At 45.9% G+C, this 15945-nt stretch overlaps 18 non-coding genes across 18 annotated transcripts; all 18 read right to left on the bottom strand.

Moving 5' to 3' along the window:
• Window positions 1-330: 330 nt before the first annotated feature.
• Window positions 331-403, bottom strand: trnam-cau (transfer RNA methionine (anticodon CAU)). Its single transcript has one exon. It is a non-coding gene; the product is annotated as a tRNA-Met (tRNA).
• Window positions 404-875: 472 nt separating this feature from the next.
• On the bottom strand, window positions 876-948 carry trnam-cau (transfer RNA methionine (anticodon CAU)). The gene has a single exon. It is a non-coding gene; the product is annotated as a tRNA-Met (tRNA).
• Window positions 949-1420: 472 nt separating this feature from the next.
• Window positions 1421-1493, bottom strand: trnam-cau (transfer RNA methionine (anticodon CAU)). Its single transcript has one exon. It is a non-coding gene; the product is annotated as a tRNA-Met (tRNA).
• A 471-nt stretch (window positions 1494-1964) lies between these two features.
• trnam-cau (transfer RNA methionine (anticodon CAU)) lies at window positions 1965-2037 on the bottom strand. Its single transcript has one exon. It is a non-coding gene; the product is annotated as a tRNA-Met (tRNA).
• Window positions 2038-2508: 471 nt separating this feature from the next.
• trnam-cau (transfer RNA methionine (anticodon CAU)) lies at window positions 2509-2581 on the bottom strand. The gene has a single exon. It is a non-coding gene; the product is annotated as a tRNA-Met (tRNA).
• A 471-nt stretch (window positions 2582-3052) lies between these two features.
• trnam-cau (transfer RNA methionine (anticodon CAU)) lies at window positions 3053-3125 on the bottom strand. Its single transcript has one exon. It is a non-coding gene; the product is annotated as a tRNA-Met (tRNA).
• A 1554-nt stretch (window positions 3126-4679) lies between these two features.
• On the bottom strand, window positions 4680-4752 carry trnam-cau (transfer RNA methionine (anticodon CAU)). The gene has a single exon. It is a non-coding gene; the product is annotated as a tRNA-Met (tRNA).
• Window positions 4753-5223: 471 nt separating this feature from the next.
• Window positions 5224-5296, bottom strand: trnam-cau (transfer RNA methionine (anticodon CAU)). The gene has a single exon. It is a non-coding gene; the product is annotated as a tRNA-Met (tRNA).
• A 471-nt stretch (window positions 5297-5767) lies between these two features.
• trnam-cau (transfer RNA methionine (anticodon CAU)) lies at window positions 5768-5840 on the bottom strand. Its single transcript has one exon. It is a non-coding gene; the product is annotated as a tRNA-Met (tRNA).
• A 2093-nt stretch (window positions 5841-7933) lies between these two features.
• trnam-cau (transfer RNA methionine (anticodon CAU)) lies at window positions 7934-8006 on the bottom strand. The gene has a single exon. It is a non-coding gene; the product is annotated as a tRNA-Met (tRNA).
• Window positions 8007-9017: 1011 nt separating this feature from the next.
• On the bottom strand, window positions 9018-9090 carry trnam-cau (transfer RNA methionine (anticodon CAU)). Its single transcript has one exon. It is a non-coding gene; the product is annotated as a tRNA-Met (tRNA).
• Window positions 9091-9566: 476 nt separating this feature from the next.
• On the bottom strand, window positions 9567-9639 carry trnam-cau (transfer RNA methionine (anticodon CAU)). The gene has a single exon. It is a non-coding gene; the product is annotated as a tRNA-Met (tRNA).
• A 472-nt stretch (window positions 9640-10111) lies between these two features.
• trnam-cau (transfer RNA methionine (anticodon CAU)) lies at window positions 10112-10184 on the bottom strand. The gene has a single exon. It is a non-coding gene; the product is annotated as a tRNA-Met (tRNA).
• Window positions 10185-10655: 471 nt separating this feature from the next.
• On the bottom strand, window positions 10656-10728 carry trnam-cau (transfer RNA methionine (anticodon CAU)). The gene has a single exon. It is a non-coding gene; the product is annotated as a tRNA-Met (tRNA).
• Window positions 10729-11200: 472 nt separating this feature from the next.
• Window positions 11201-11273, bottom strand: trnam-cau (transfer RNA methionine (anticodon CAU)). The gene has a single exon. It is a non-coding gene; the product is annotated as a tRNA-Met (tRNA).
• A 471-nt stretch (window positions 11274-11744) lies between these two features.
• Window positions 11745-11817, bottom strand: trnam-cau (transfer RNA methionine (anticodon CAU)). Its single transcript has one exon. It is a non-coding gene; the product is annotated as a tRNA-Met (tRNA).
• A 1016-nt stretch (window positions 11818-12833) lies between these two features.
• On the bottom strand, window positions 12834-12906 carry trnam-cau (transfer RNA methionine (anticodon CAU)). The gene has a single exon. It is a non-coding gene; the product is annotated as a tRNA-Met (tRNA).
• A 472-nt stretch (window positions 12907-13378) lies between these two features.
• trnam-cau (transfer RNA methionine (anticodon CAU)) lies at window positions 13379-13451 on the bottom strand. The gene has a single exon. It is a non-coding gene; the product is annotated as a tRNA-Met (tRNA).
• Between the last annotated feature and the right edge of the window lie 2494 nt (window positions 13452-15945).

The following is a 15945-nucleotide window of genomic DNA, read 5'->3' on the forward strand; positions in this document are numbered from 1 at the left end:
AGCTTATAGCATCTAGCTAAACATCAAACTATAACTGAAAGTAGGTTGTTTAACTATTCCGAGAGCTTTTAGCGTCTAACTAAACACTACACTATAGATGCCGTTTTTGGTCATTGTGAAATAGAAAAGAGGATGGAGCCTGGTCAAACAGCCATTCAGAAGATTACAACTAGCTTCAATGTTCCCAATAGGTGTATTGAAGGTTCCAACACAAATGGAGGTCCAGACAGCAGCTGAGGTATAATCCTGTATTGGTGGTTTAAGCCAACAGTACCAGGCTACCCTATACTCTGCTTTTTATGGTCTGAGGGAGGCCTAGCACAAAACTCATGCCCCGTGTGAGGTTCAAACTCACGACCTTAAGATTATGAGACTGACGCGCTGCCTACTGCGCCAACGAGGCCACGAAGGTCAGAGGAGCATTGATTATTTGGGGTACATGCACTTTCCAAGACTCTCCTTTGCCCGGCATACGTAGATGAATACCCGTCTGGCAGGTGGCATATGCCATGTGCCATGACATGGCATGTGATGCCATGCCCTTAGCTTCTAGCATCTAGCTAAACATCACACTATAACTGAAAGTAGGTTGTTTAACTATTGCGAGAGCTTTTAGCGTCTAACTAAACACTACACTATAGATGCCGTTTTTGGTCATTGTGAAATAGAAAAGAGGATGGAGCCTGGTCAAACAGCCATTCAGAACATTACAACTAGCTTCAATGTTCCCAATAGGTGTATTGAAGGTTCCAACACAAATGGAGATCCAGAGAGCAGCTGAGGTATAATCCTGTACTGGTGGTTTAAGCCAACAGTACCAGGCTACCCTACACTGTGCTTTTGATGGTCTGAGGGAAGGCCTAGCACAAAACTCATGCCCGGTGTGAGGGTCGAACTCACGACCTTCTGATTATGAGACTGACGCGCTGCCTACTGCGCCAACTAGGCCACCAAGGTCCGAGAGGCATTGGTTGTTGCGGGTACATGGACTTTCCAAGACTCTCCTTTGCCCGGCATACGTAGATGAATACCCGTCGGGCAGGTGGCATATGCCATGTGCCATGACATGGCATGTGATGCCATGCCCTTAGCTTCTAGCATCTAGCTAAACATCAAACTATAACTGAAAGTAGGTTGTTTAACTATTCCGAGAGCTTTTAGCGTCTAACTAAACACTACACTATAGATGCCGTTTTTCGTCATTGTGAAATAGAAAAGAGGATGGAGCCTGGTCAAACAGCCATTCAGAACATTACAACTAGCTTCAATGTTCCCAATAGGTGTATTGAAGGTTCCAACACAAATGGAGGTCCAGAGAGCAGCTGAGGTATAATCCTGTACTGGTGGTTTAAGCCAACAGTACCAGGCTACCCTACACTCTGCTTTTTATGGTCTGAGGGAAGACCTAGCACAAAACTCATGCCCCGTGTGAGGGTCGAACTCACGACCTTCAGATTATGAGACTGACGCGCTGCCTACTGCGCCAACGAGGCCACGAAGGTCCGAGGAGCATTGGTTGTTGCGGGTACATGGACTTTCCAAGACTCTCCTTTGCCCGGCATACGTAGATGAATACCCGTCGGGCAGGTGGCATATGCCATGTGCCATGACATGGCATGTGATGCCATGCCCTTAGCTTATAGCATCTAGCTAAACATCAAACTATAACTGAAAGTAGGTTGTTTAACTATTCCGAGAGCTTTTAGCGTCTAACTAAACACTACACTATAGATGCCGTTTTTGGTCATTGTGAAATAGAAAAGAGGATGGAGCCTGGTCAAACAGCCATTCAGAACATTACAACTAGCTTCAATGTTCCCAATAGGTGTATTGAAGGTTCCAACACAAATGGAGGTCCAGAGAGCAGCTGAGGTATAATCCTGTACTGGTGGTTTAAGCCAACAGTACCAGGCTACCCTACACTCATCTTTTTATCGTCTGAGGGAGGCCTAGCACAAAACTCATGCCCCGTGTGAGGGTCGAACTCACGACCTTCAGATTATGAGACTGACGCGCTGCCTACTGCGCCAACGAGGCCATGAAGGTCCGAGGGGCATTGATTGTTGGGGGTACATGGACTTTCCAAGACTCTCCTTTGCCCGGCATACGTAGATGAATACCCGTCGGGCAGGTGGCATATGCCATGTGCCATGTCATGGCATGTGATGCCATGCCCTTAGCTTATAGCATCTAGCTAAACATCAAACTATAACTGAAAGTAGGTTGTTTAACTATTCCGAGAGCTTTTAGCGTCTAACTAAACACTACACTATAGATGCCGTTTTTGGTCATTGTGAAATAGAAAAGAGGATGGAGCCTGGTCAAACAGCCATTCAGAAGATTACAACTAGCTTCAATGTTCCCAATAGGTGTATTGAAGGTTCCAACACAAATGGAGGTCCAGAGGGCAGCTGAGGTATAATCCTGTACTGGTGGTTTAAGCCAACAGTACCAGGCTACCCTATACTCTGCTTTTTATGGTCTGAGGGAGGCCTAGCACAAAACTCATGCCCCGTGTGAGGTTCGAACTCACGACCTTCAGATTATGAGACTGACGCGCTGCCTACTGCGCCAACGAGGCCACGAAGGTCCGAGGAGCATTGATTATTTGGGGTACATGAACTTTCCAAGACTCTCCTTTACCCGGCATACGTAGATGAATACCCGTCGGGCAGGTGGCATATGCCATGTGCCATGACATGGCATGTGATGCCATGCCCTTAGCTTCTAGCATCTAGCTAAACATCACACTATAACTGAAAGTAGGTTGTTTAACTATTGCGAGAGCTTTTAGCGTCTAACTAAACACTACACTATAGATGCCGTTTTTGGTCATTGTGAAATAGAAAAGAGGATGGAGCCTGGTCAAACAGCCATTCAGAACATTACAACTAGCTTCAATGTTCCCAATAGGTGTATTGAAGGTTCCAACACAAATGGAGGTCCAGAGAGCAGCTGAGGTATAATCCTGTACTGGTGGTTTAAGCCAACAGTACCAGGCTACCCTACACTCTGCTTTTTATGGTCTGAGGGAGGCCTAGCACAAAACTCATGCCCCGTGTGAGGTTCGAACTCACGACCTTCAGATTATGAGACTGACGCGCTGCCTACTGCGCCAACAAGGCCACGAAGGTTGAGGGGCATTGATTGTTTGGGGTACATGGACTTTCCAAGACTCTCCTTTGCCCGGCATACGTAGATGAATACCCGTCGGGCAGGTGGCATATGCCATGTGCCATGACATGGCATGTGATGCCATGCCCTTAGCTTCTAGCATCTAGCTAAACATCACACTATAACTGAAAGTAGGTTGTTTAATTATTGCGAGAGCTTTTAGCGTCTAACTAAACACTACACTATAGATGCCGTTTTTGGTCATTGTGAAATAGAAAAGAGGATTGAGCCTGGTCAAACAGCCATTCAGAAGATTACAACTAGCTTCAATGTTCCCAATAGGTGTATTGAAGGTTCCAACACAAATGGAGGTCCAGAGAGCAGCTGAGGTATAATCCTGTACTGGTGGTTTAAGCCAACGGTACCAGGCTACCCTACACTCATCTTTTTATGGTCTGAGGGAGGCCTAGCACAAAACTCATGCCCCGTGTGAGGTTCGACGACCTTCAGATTATGAGACTGACGCGCTGCCTACTGCGCCAACGAGGCCACGAAGGTCCAAGGGGCATTGATTGTTTGGGGTACATGGACTTTCCAAGACTCTCCTTTGCCCGGCATACGTAGATGAATACCCGTCGGGCAGGTGGCATATGCCATGTGCCATGACATGGCATGTGATGCCATGCCCTTAGCTTCTAGCATCTAGCTAAACATCACACTATAACTGAAAGTAGGTTGTTTAACTATTGCGAGAGCTTTTAGCGTCTAACTAAACACTACACTATAGATGCCGTTTTTGGTCATTGTGAAATAGAAAAGAGGATGGAGCCTGGTCAAACAGCCATTCAGGAGATTACAACTAGCTTCAATGTCCCCAATAGGTGTTTTGAAGGTTCCAACACAAATGGAGGTCCAGAGGGCAGCTGAGGTATCATCCTGTACAGGTTGTTTAAGCCAACAGTACCAGGCTACCCTACAATCCTCTTTTTATGGTCTGAGGGAAGACCTAGCACAAAACTCATGCCCTGTGTGTGGGTCGAACTCACGACCTTCAGATTATGAGACTGACGCGCTGCCTACTGCGCCAACGAGGCCACGAAGGTCTGAGAGTCATTGGTTGTTGCGGGTACATGGACTTTCCAAGACTCTCCTTTGCCAGGCATACGTAGTTGAATACCCGTCGGGCAGGTGGCATATGCCATGTGCCATGTCATGGCATGTGATGCCATGCCCTTAGCTTATAGCATCTAGCTAAACATCAAACTATAACTGAAAGTAGGTTGTTTAACTATTCCGAGAGCTTTTAGCGTCTAACTAAACACTACACTATAGATGCCGTTTTTGGTCATTGTGAAATAGAAAAGAGGATGGAGCCTGGTCAAACAGCCATTCAGGAGATTACAACTAGCTTCAATGTCCCCAATAGGTGTTTTGAAGGTTCCAACACAAATGGAGGTCCAGACAGCAGCTGAGGTATAATCCTGTATTGGTGGTTTAAGCCAACAGTACCAGGCTACCCTACACTCATCTTTTTATCGTCTGAGGGAGGCCTAGCACAAAACTCATGCCCCGTGTGAGGGTCGAACTCACGACCTTCAGATTATGAGACTGACGCGCTGCCTACTGCGCCAACGAGGTCATGAAGGTCCGAGGGGCATTGATTGTTGGGGGTACATGGACTTTCCAAGACTCTCCTTTGCCCGGCATACGTAGATGAATACCCGTCGGGCAGGTGGCATATGCCATGTGCCATGTCATGGCATGTGATGCCATGCCCTTAGCTTATAGCATCTAGCTAAACATCAAACTATAACTGAAAGTAGGTTGTTTAACTATTCCGAGAGCTTTTAGCGTCTAACTAAACACTACACTATAGATGCCGTTTTTGGTCATTGTGAAATAGAAAAGAGGATGGAGCCTGGTCAAACAGCCATTCAGAAGATTACAACTAGCTTCAATGTTCCCAATAGGTGTATTGAAGGTTCCAACACAAATGGAGGTCCAGAGGGCAGCTGAGGTATAATCCTGTACTGGTGGTTTAAGCCAACAGTACCAGGCTACCCTATACTCTGCTTTTTATGGTCTGAGGGAGGCCTAGCACAAAACTCATGCCCCGTGTGAGGTTCGAACTCACGACCTTCAGATTATGAGACTGACGCGCTGCCTACTGCGCCAACGAGGCCACGAAGGTCCGAGGAGCATTGATTATTTGGGGTACATGAACTTTCCAAGACTCTCCTTTACCCGGCATACGTAGATGAATACCCGTCGGGCAGGTGGCATATGCCATGTGCCATGACATGGCATGTGATGCCATGCCCTTAGCTTCTAGCATCTAGCTAAACATCACACTATAACTGAAAGTAGGTTGTTTAACTACTGCGAGAGCTTTTAGCGTCTAACTAAACACTACACTATAGATGCCGTTTTTGGTCATTGTGAAATAGAAAAGAGGATGGAGCCTGGTCAAACAGCCATTCAGAACATTACAACTAGCTTCAATGTTCCCAATAGGTGTATTGAAGGTTCCAACACAAATGGAGGTCCAGAGAGCAGCTGAGGTATAATCCTGTACTGGTGGTTTAAGCCAACAGTACCAGGCTACCCTACACTCTGCTTTTTATGGTCTGAGGGAGGCCTAGCACAAAACTCATGCCCCGTGTGAGGTTCGAACTCACGACCTTCAGATTATGAGACTGACGCGCTGCCTACTGCGCCAACAAGGCCACGAAGGTTGAGGGGCATTGATTGTTTGGGGTACATGGACTTTCCAAGACTCTCCTTTGCCCGGCATACGTAGATGAATACCCGTCGGGCAGGTGGCATATGCCATGTGCCATGACATGGCATGTGATGCCATGCCCTTAGCTTCTAGCATCTAGCTAAACATCACACTATAACTGAAAGTAGGTTGTTTAATTATTGCGAGAGCTTTTAGCGTCTAACTAAACACTACACTATAGATGCCGTTTTTGGTCATTGTGAAATAGAAAAGAGGATTGAGCCTGGTCAAACAGCCATTCAGAAGATTACAACTAGCTTCAATGTTCCCAATAGGTGTATTGAAGGTTCCAACACAAATGGAGGTCCAGAGAGCAGCTGAGGTATAATCCTGTACTGGTGGTTTAAGCCAACGGTACCAGGCTACCCTACACTCATCTTTTTATGGTCTGAGGGAGGCCTAGCACAAAACTCATGCCCCGTGTGAGGTTCGACGACCTTCAGATTATGAGACTGACGCGCTGCCTACTGCGCCAACGAGGCCACGAAGGTCCAAGGGGCATTGATTGTTTGGGGTACATGGACTTTCCAAGACTCTCCTTTGCCCGGCATACGTAGATGAATACCCGTCGGGCAGGTGGCATATGCCATGTGCCATGACATGGCATGTGATGCCATGCCCTTAGCTTCTAGCATCTAGCTAAACATCACACTATAACTGAAAGTAGGTTGTTTAACTATTGCGAGAGCTTTTAGCGTCTAACTAAACACTACACTATAGATGCCGTTTTTGGTCATTGTGAAATAGAAAAGAGGATGGAGCCTGGTCAAACAGCCATTCAGGAGATTACAACTAGCTTCAATGTCCCCAATAGGTGTTTTGAAGGTTCCAACACAAATGGAGGTCCAGAGGGCAGCTGAGGTATCATCCTGTACAGGTTGTTTAAGCCAACAGTACCAGGCTACCCTACAATCCTCTTTTTATGGTCTGAGGGAAGACCTAGCACAAAACTCATGCCCTGTGTGTGGGTCGAACTCACGACCTTCAGATTATGAGACTGACGCGCTGCCTACTGCGCCAACGAGGCCACGAAGGTCTGAGAGTCATTGGTTGTTGCGGGTACATGGACTTTCCAAGACTCTCCTTTGCCAGGCATACGTAGTTGAATACCCGTCGGGCAGGTGGCATATGCCATGTGCCATGTCATGGCATGTGATGCCATGCCCTTAGCTTATAGCATCTAGCTAAACATCAAACTATAACTGAAAGTAGGTTGTTTAACTATTCCGAGAGCTTTTAGCGTCTAACTAAACACTACACTATAGATGCCGTTTTTGGTCATTGTGAAATAGAAAAGAGGATGGAGCCTGGTCAAACAGCCATTCAGGAGATTACAACTAGCTTCAATGTCCCCAATAGGTGTTTTGAAGGTTCCAACACAAATGGAGGTCCAGAGGGCAGCTGAGGTATCATCCTGTACAGGTGGTTTAAGCCAACGGTACCAGGCTACCCTACACTCCTCTTTTTATGGTCTGAGGGAGCCCTAGCACAAAACTCATGCCCCGTGTAAGAACTCACGACCTTCAGATTATGAGACAGACGCGCTGCCTACTGCGCCAACGAGGCCACGAAGGTCCGAGGAGCATTGATTGTTGCGGGTACATGGACTTTCCAAGACTCTCCTTTGCCAGGCATACGTAGTTGAATACCCGTCGGGAAGGTGGCATATGCCATGTGCCATGTCATGGCATGTGATGCCATGCCCTTAGCTTATAGCATCTAGCTAAACATCAAACTATAACTGAAAGTAGGTTGTTTAACTATTCCGAGAGCTTTTAGCGTCTAACTAAACACTACACTATAGATGCCGTTTTTGGTCATTGTGAAATAGAAAAGAGGATGGAGCCTGGTCAAACAGCCATTCAGAAGATTACAACTAGCTTCAATGTTCCCAATAGGTGTATTGAAGGTTCCAACACAAATGGAGGTCCAGACAGCAGCTGAGGTATAATCCTGTATTGGTGGTTTAAGCCAACAGTACCAGGCTACCCTATACTCTGCTTTTTATGGTCTGAGGGAGCCCTAGCACAAAACCCATGCCCCGTGTGAGGGTCGAACTCACGACCTTCAGATTATGAGACTGACGCGCTGCCTACTGCGCCAACGAGGCCACGAAGGTCCGAGGAGCATTGATTGTTGCGGGTACATGGACTTTCCAAGACTCTCCTTTGCCCGGCATACGTAGATGAATACCCGTCGGGCAGGTGGCATATGCCATGTGCCATGACATGGCATGTGATGCCATGCCCTTAGCTTCTAGCATCTAGCTAAACATCACACTATAACTGAAAGTAGGTTGTTTAACTATTGCGAGAGCTTTTAGCGTCTAACTAAACACTACACTATAGATGCCGTTTTTGGTCATTGTGAAATAGAAAAGAGGATGGAGCCTGGTCAAACAGCCATTCAGAACATTACAACTAGCTTCAATGTTCCCAATAGGTGTATTGAAGGTTCCAACACAAATGGAGGTCCAGAGAGCAGCTGAGGTATAATCCTGTACTGGTGGTTTAAGCCAACGGTACCAGGCTACCCTACACTCATCTTTTTATGGTCTGAGGGAGGCCTAGCACAAAACTCATGCCCCGTGTGAGGTTCGACGACCTTCAGATTATGAGACTGACGCGCTGCCTACTGCGCCAACGAGGCCACGAAGGTCCAAGGGGCATTGATTGTTTGGGGTACATGGACTTTCCAAGACTCTCCTTTGCCCGGCATACGTAGATGAATACCCGTCGGGCAGGTGGCATATGCCATGTGCCTTGACATGGCATGTGATGCCATGCACTTAGCTTCTAGCATCTAGCTAAACATCACACTATAACTGAAAGTAGGTTGTTTAACTATTGCGAGAGCTTTTAGCGTCTAACTAAACACTACACTATAGATGCCGTTTTTGGTCATTGTGAAATAGAAAAGAGGATGGAGCCTGGTCAAACAGCCATTCAGGAGATTACAACTAGCTTCAATGTCCCCAATAGGTGTTTTGAAGGTTCCAACACAAATGGAGGTCCAGAGGGCAGCTGAGGTATCATCCTGTACAGGTTGTTTAAGCCAACAGTACCAGGCTACCCTACACTCCTCTTTTTATGGTCTGAGGGAAGACCTAGCACAAAATTCATGCCCCGTGTGAGGGTCGAACTCACGACCTTCAGATTATGAGACTGACGCGCTGCCTACTGCGCCAACGAGGCCACGAAGGTGGAAGGAGGAAGCATTGATTGTTTGGGGTACATGGACTTTCCAAGACTCTCCTTTGCCCGGCATACGTAGATGAATACCCGTCGGGCAGGTGGCATATGCCATGTGCCATGACATGGCATGTGATGCCATGCCCTTAGCTTCTAGCATCTAGCTAAACATCACACTATAACTGAAAGTAGGTTGTTTAACTATTGCGAGAGCTTTTAGCGTCTAACTAAACACTACACTATAGATGCCGTTTTTGGTCATTGTGAAATAGAAAAGAGGATGGAGCCTGGTCAAACAGCCATTCAGGAGATTACAACTAGCTTCAATGTCCCCAATAGGTGTTTTGAAGGTTCCAACACAAATGGAGGTCCAGAGGGCAGCTGGGGTATCATCCTGTACAGGTTGTTTAAGCCAACAGTACCAGGGTACCCTACACTCCTCTTTTTATGGTCTGAGGGAAGACCTAGCACAAAACTCATGCCCCGTGTGAGGGTGGAACTCACGACCTTCAGATTATGAGACTGACGCGCTTCCTACTGCGCCAACGAGGCCACGAAGGTCCAAGGGGCATTGATTGTTTGGGGTACATGGACTTTCCAAGACTCTCCTTTGCCCGGCATACGTAGATGAATACCCGTCGGGCAGGTGGCATATGCCATGTGCCATGACATGGCATGTGATGCCATGCCCTTAGCTTCTAGCATCTAGCTAAACATCACACTATAACTGAAAGTAGGTTGTTTAACTATTGCGAGAGCTTTTAGCGTCTAACTAAACACTACACTATAGATGCCGTTTTTGGTCATTGTGAAATAGAAAAGAGGATGGAGCCTGGTCAAACAGCCATTCAGGAGATTACAACTAGCTTCAATGTCCCCAATAGGTGTTTTGAAGGTTCCAACACAAATGGAGGTCCAGAGGGCAGCTGAGGTATCATCCTGTACAGGTTGTTTAAGCCAACAGTACCAGGCTACCCTACACTCCTCTTTTTATGGTCTGAGGGAAGACCTAGCACAAAACTCATGCCCCGTGTGAGGGTCGAACTCACGACCTTCAGATTATGAGACTGACGCGCTGCCTACTGCGACAACGAGGCCACGCGGTCCGAGGGGCATTGATTGTTTGGGGTACATGGACTTTCCAAGACTCTCCTTTGCCCGGCATACGTAGATGAATACCCGTCGGGCAGGTGGCATATCCCATGTGCCATGACATGGCATGTGATGCCATGCCCTTAGCTTCTAGCATCTAGCTAAACATCACACTATAACTGAAAGTAGGTTGTTTAACTATTGCGAGAGCTTTTAGCGTCTAACTAAACACTACACTATAGATGCCGTTTTTGGTCATTGTGAAATAGAAAAGAGGATGGAGCCTGGTCAAACAGCCATTCAGGAGATTACAACTAGCTTCAATGTCCCCAATAGGTGTTTTGAAGGTTCCAACACAAATGGAGGTCCAGAGGGCAGCTGAGGTATCATCCTGTACAGGTTGTTTAAGCCAACAGTACCAGGCTACCCTACACTCCTCTTTTTATGGTCTGAGGGAAGACCTAGCACAAAACTCATGCCCCATGTGAGGGTCGAACTCACGACCTTCAGATTATGAGACTGACGCGCTGCCTACTGCGCCAACGAGGCCACGAAGGTCCGAGGATCATTGGTTGTTGCGGGTACATGGACTTTCCAAGACTCTCCTTTGCCCGGCATACGTAGTTGAATACCCGTCGGGCAGGTGGCATATGCCATGTGCCATGACATGGCATGTGATGCCATGCCCTTAGCTTATAGCATCTAGCTAAACATCAAACTATAACTGAAAGTAGGTTGTTTAACTATTCCAAGAGCTTTTAGCGTCTAACTAAACACTACACTATAGATGCCGTTTTTGGTCATTGTGAAATAGAAAAGAGGATGGAGCCTGGTCAAACAGCCATTCAGGAGATTACAACTAGCTTCAATGTCCCCAATAGGTGTTTTGAAGGTTCCAACACAAATGGAGGTCCAGAGGGCAGCTGAGGTATCATCCTGAACAGGTTGTTTAAGCCAACAGTACCAGGCTACCCTACACTCCTCTTTTTATGGTCTGAGGGAAGACCTAGCACAAAACTCATGCCCCGTGTGAGGGTCGAACTCACGACCTTCAGATTATGAGACTGACGCGCTGCCTACTGCGCCAACGAGGCCACGAATGTCCGAGGAGCATTGATTGTTTGGGGTACATGGACTTTCCAAGACTCTCCTTTGCCCGGCATACGTAGATGAATACCCGTCGGGCAGGTGGCATATGCCATGTGCCATGACATGGCATGTGATGCCATGCCCTTAGCTTCTAGCATCTAGCTAAACATCACACTATAACTGAAAGTAGGTTGTTTAACTATTGCGAGAGCTTTTAGCGTCTAACTAAACACTACACTACAGATGCCGTTTTTGGTCATTGTGAAATAGAAAAGAGGATGGAGCCTGGTCAAACAGCCATTCAGAAGATTACAACTAGCTTCAATGTTCCCAATAGGTGTATTGAAGGTTCCAACACAAATGGAGGTCCAGAGGGCAGCTGAGGTATAATCCTGTACTGGTGGTTTAAGCCAACAGTACCAGGCTACCCTACACTCTGCTTTTTATGGTCTGAGGGAGGCCTAGCACAAAACTCATGCCCCGTGTGAGGTTCGAACTCACGACCTTCAGATTATGAGACTGACGCGCTGCCTACTGCGCCAACGAGGCCACGAAGGTCCGAGGGGCATTGATTGTTTGGGGTACATGGACTTTCCAAGACTCTCCTTTGCCCGGCATACGTAGTTGAATACCCGTCGAGCAGGTGGCATATGCCATGTGCCATGTCATGGCATGTGATGCCATGCCCTTAGCTTATAGCATCTAGCTAAACATCAAACTATAACTGAAAGTAGGTTGTTTAACTATTCCGAGAGCTTTTAGCGTCTAACTAAACACTACACTATAGATGCCGTTTTTGGTCATTGTGAAATAGAAAAGAGGATGGAGCCTGGTCAAACAGCCATTCAGGAGATTACAACTAGCTTCAATGTCCCCAATAGGTGTTTTGAAGGTTCCAACACAAATGGAGGTCCAGAGGGCAGCTGAGGTATCATCCTGAACAGGTTGTTTAAGCCAACAGTACCAGGCTACCCTACACTCCTCTTTTTATGGTCTGAGGGAAGACCTAGCACAAAACTCATGCCCCGTGTGAGGTTCGAACTCACGACCTTCTGATTATGAGACTGTTGGCTGCCTACTGCGCCAACGAGGCCACGAAGGTCCGAGGGGCATTGATTGTTTGGGGTACATGGACTTTCCAAGACTCTCCTTTGCCCGGCATACGTAGTTGAATACCCGTCGGGCAGGTGGCATATGCCATGTGCCATGTCATGGCATGTGATGCCATGCCCTTAGCTTATAGCATCTAGCTAAACATCAAACTATAACTGAAAGTAGGTTGTTTAACTATTCCGAGAGCTTTTAGCGTCTAACTAAACACTACACTATAGATGCCGGTTTTGGTCATTGTGAAATAGAAAAGAGGATGGAGCCTGGTCAAACAGCCATTCAGGAGATTACAACTAGCTTCGATGTCCCCAATAGGTGTTTTGAAGGTTCCAACACAAATGGAGGTCCAGAGGGCAGCTGAGGTATCATCCTGTACAGGTTGTTTAAGCCAACAGTACCAGGCTACCCTACACTACTCTTTTTATGGTCTGAGGGAAGGCCTAGCACAAAACTCATGCCCCGTGTGAGGTTCGAACTCACGACCTTCAGATTATGAGACTGACGCGCTGCCTACTGCGCTAACGAGGCCACGAAGGTCCGAGGGGCATTGATTGTTTGGGGTACATGGACTTTCCAAGACTCTCCTTTGCCCTGCATACGTAGATGAATACCCGTCGGGCAGGTGGCATATGCCATGTGCCATGACATGGCATGTGATGCCATGCCCTTAGCTTCTAGCATCTAGCTAAACATCAAACTATAACTGAAAGTAGGTTGTTTAACTATTCCGAGAGCTTTTAGCGTCTAACTAAACACTACACTATAGATGCCGTTTTTGGTCATTGTGAAATAGAAAAGAGGATGGAGCCTGGTCAAACAGCCATTCAGGAGATTACAACTAGCTTCAATGTCCCCAATAGGTGTTTTGAAGGTTCCAACACAAATGGAGGTCCAGAGAGCAGCTGTGTTATCATCCTGTACAGGTTGTTTAAGCCAACAGTACCAGGCTACCCTACACTCCTCTTTTTATGGTCTGAGGGAAGGCCTAGCACAAAACTCATGCCCCGTGTGAGGGTCGAACTCACGACCTTCAGATTATGAGACTGACGCGCTGCCTACTGCGCCAACGAGGCCACAAAGGTCAGGGGGGCATTGATTGTTTGGGGTACATGGACTTTCCAAGACTCTCCTTTGCCCGGCATACGTAGATGAATACCCGTCGGGCAGGTGGCATATGCCATGTGCCATGACATGGCATGTGATGCCATGCCCTTAGCTTCTAGCATCTAGCTAAACATCACACTATAACTGAAAGTAGGTTGTTTAACTATTGCGAGAGCTTTTAGCGTCTAACTAAACACTACACTATAGATGCCGTTTTTGATCATTGTGAAATAGAAAAGAGGATGGAGCCTGGTCAAACAGCCATTCAGGAGATTACAACTAGCTTCAATGTCCCCAATAGGTGTTTTGAAGGTTCCAACACAAATGGAGGTCCAGAGGGCAGCTGAGGTATCATCCTGTACAGGTTGTTTAAGCCAACAGTACCAGGCTACCCTACACTGTGCTTTTGATGGTCTGAGGGAAGGCCTAGCACAAAACTCATGCCCCGTGTGAGGGTCAAACTCACGACCTTCAGATTATGTGGAGTGGAAGTAGTAGCAGGGCTGATTGCAGGTGTGGAAGGCGGGAGAAACCATAGTGACATGAGGAGGCGGAACTGGCAGGTGAGTGAGGCAGGTATGGAGCTGGAGTGGATGTGACAGTTATGAATGAAAGTTGCAGCATTATGAACAATTGTATCAAATGCAGCACTGAATTCCAACAGCACAAGCACAGATACTGGTCCACTATTGGAGGCCAAGAGGACGTCATTTGTGCCTTTCACCAGAGCAGTTTCTGTGCTATGATGCACTCTAAATCCTGCCTGAAAATCATGGTGTAAATAATCCTAGATATGAGCTGCAACTATTTTTTCAAGGAGATGAAATATAGGTCTACAATTAGCTACCTGTCCTGAATAAAGAGTAGGTTTCTTAAGTAAAGGTTTAATTCCAGCAACCTTAAAACTCTCTAGATGTTGAAAATATTCACAGGGACATGGAAGGACGGACTCCTGATGAAACAAAACAAATAGAGGATAAAGATTTTATGGCAAATAAATCAATTCATATGAAAACTATAAGCGCTGCATCATAAGGATATCTGTCAGAAAATGGGAACACATGATTGAAGTAGTTGATCAAAACCACCAAGACAATTAGTCTAGTAGGAAGGAGGGGTTCCCGAGCACCCGATGGACTCTTTTCTGAAACGTGTTTTTTTGGGATCCTTTAGGTGTTTGCTTACGATTTTTGCTTGTTGCCCGAAAAAAAATTGGTCCGAAAGTTCTTTTTTGGAACCCATTTAGAATTTTTGCCTGTTAAAATGGCAAAAACGCAGATTTCCATAACTTCTGAACCATAAATCCTAGAAAGACAAACAAACACACTTTTTCTCATAATATTGACACCAGGAATCCAATGGAAAGGTTACTGGGATGGTAGAACCACTCTTTATTAGGGAAAAATGAGCTTCAAGTAGTATTTTAGGGCAAAATTACCCAAAAACGCTTGAAAATGTTTTTTTCAATCAAGTGCATCTCCCTTTTGGAAATACCTGTTGGTGTATTGTTTACACCAAAAAAAGGCCCAATTAGTCCCCTTTCCAACGAGGTACAACTTGTAAGAAATCTCCATTTGTGGAATGAGTAATGAAGCAAAATGCGGGGGATGCAACCCATTTAGAATGCTTCGAATGTTCAGTAAAAGGGGCGTGTCTTCCCACTGTTAAGTGTTTAGAATGTTCAGAATTTGAAATCTCAAACCAACTGTAGCATCAACTGTCAACTGTCAAACACAAGCAAACTTGAACAAGGAGTGTAAGTATTTTCTGAATGTTTTATCATTTCTAATATAAGGTTATATCTTATCATTTTTGCTAATATAACATTATACATGGTTTTTTTTTCTTATATTAGAGCCAGAGGTAATACATTCTTCAAAATAGCTTCATTTCTATTTGGTTAGCTGGACAAGCTAACCAATTAGCATGTTAGCTAGCTTTTTTCATTGAGGTTAGCTTTTAACTCTTACTGTTTTTGTCTTGTATTTTGTAGGTTTTAACTAACAGTAGGGTACGCTAAAAGAAATGTGACATACAGTAAGTTCGATTATCCATGCCTTTTTTTTAATAATTTAGTCCAGTGGCACTAATTGTATTTTTTTATATTCTTTTTTTCTGTGCCCAGTGATGGATTAATAAAACATGAGAAGTGCAAAGAGACTGCATGATCAGACTTCTGATGTGTCTGAACCCCCACTAAAAATCCAATCATATACCTGTGTATTGCACACCCCAAGTCCATCGCCTGGGAACTTCATTTGCTTCAGTGCCTCCAAAAATGACCCCAAAGAAAAGTTGCATCACCTTCTTCAAATACGAGACAAGAGACAAGCTGAGCCAATCGACTCACCTTTTCGGATGAAGGCAATTTGTGATCTATTGCCAGAAACCCTAGATGGTGTCAACCTGGACAGTACTGGTTATCACAGGAACTGTTACTTAAATTTCACATCAAAGCTTGAT

Source organism: Cololabis saira, chromosome 16, assembly GCF_033807715.1.
Source record: "Cololabis saira isolate AMF1-May2022 chromosome 16, fColSai1.1, whole genome shotgun sequence".
In the NCBI taxonomy this organism is placed as follows: domain Eukaryota; kingdom Metazoa; phylum Chordata; class Actinopteri; order Beloniformes; family Belonidae; genus Cololabis; species Cololabis saira.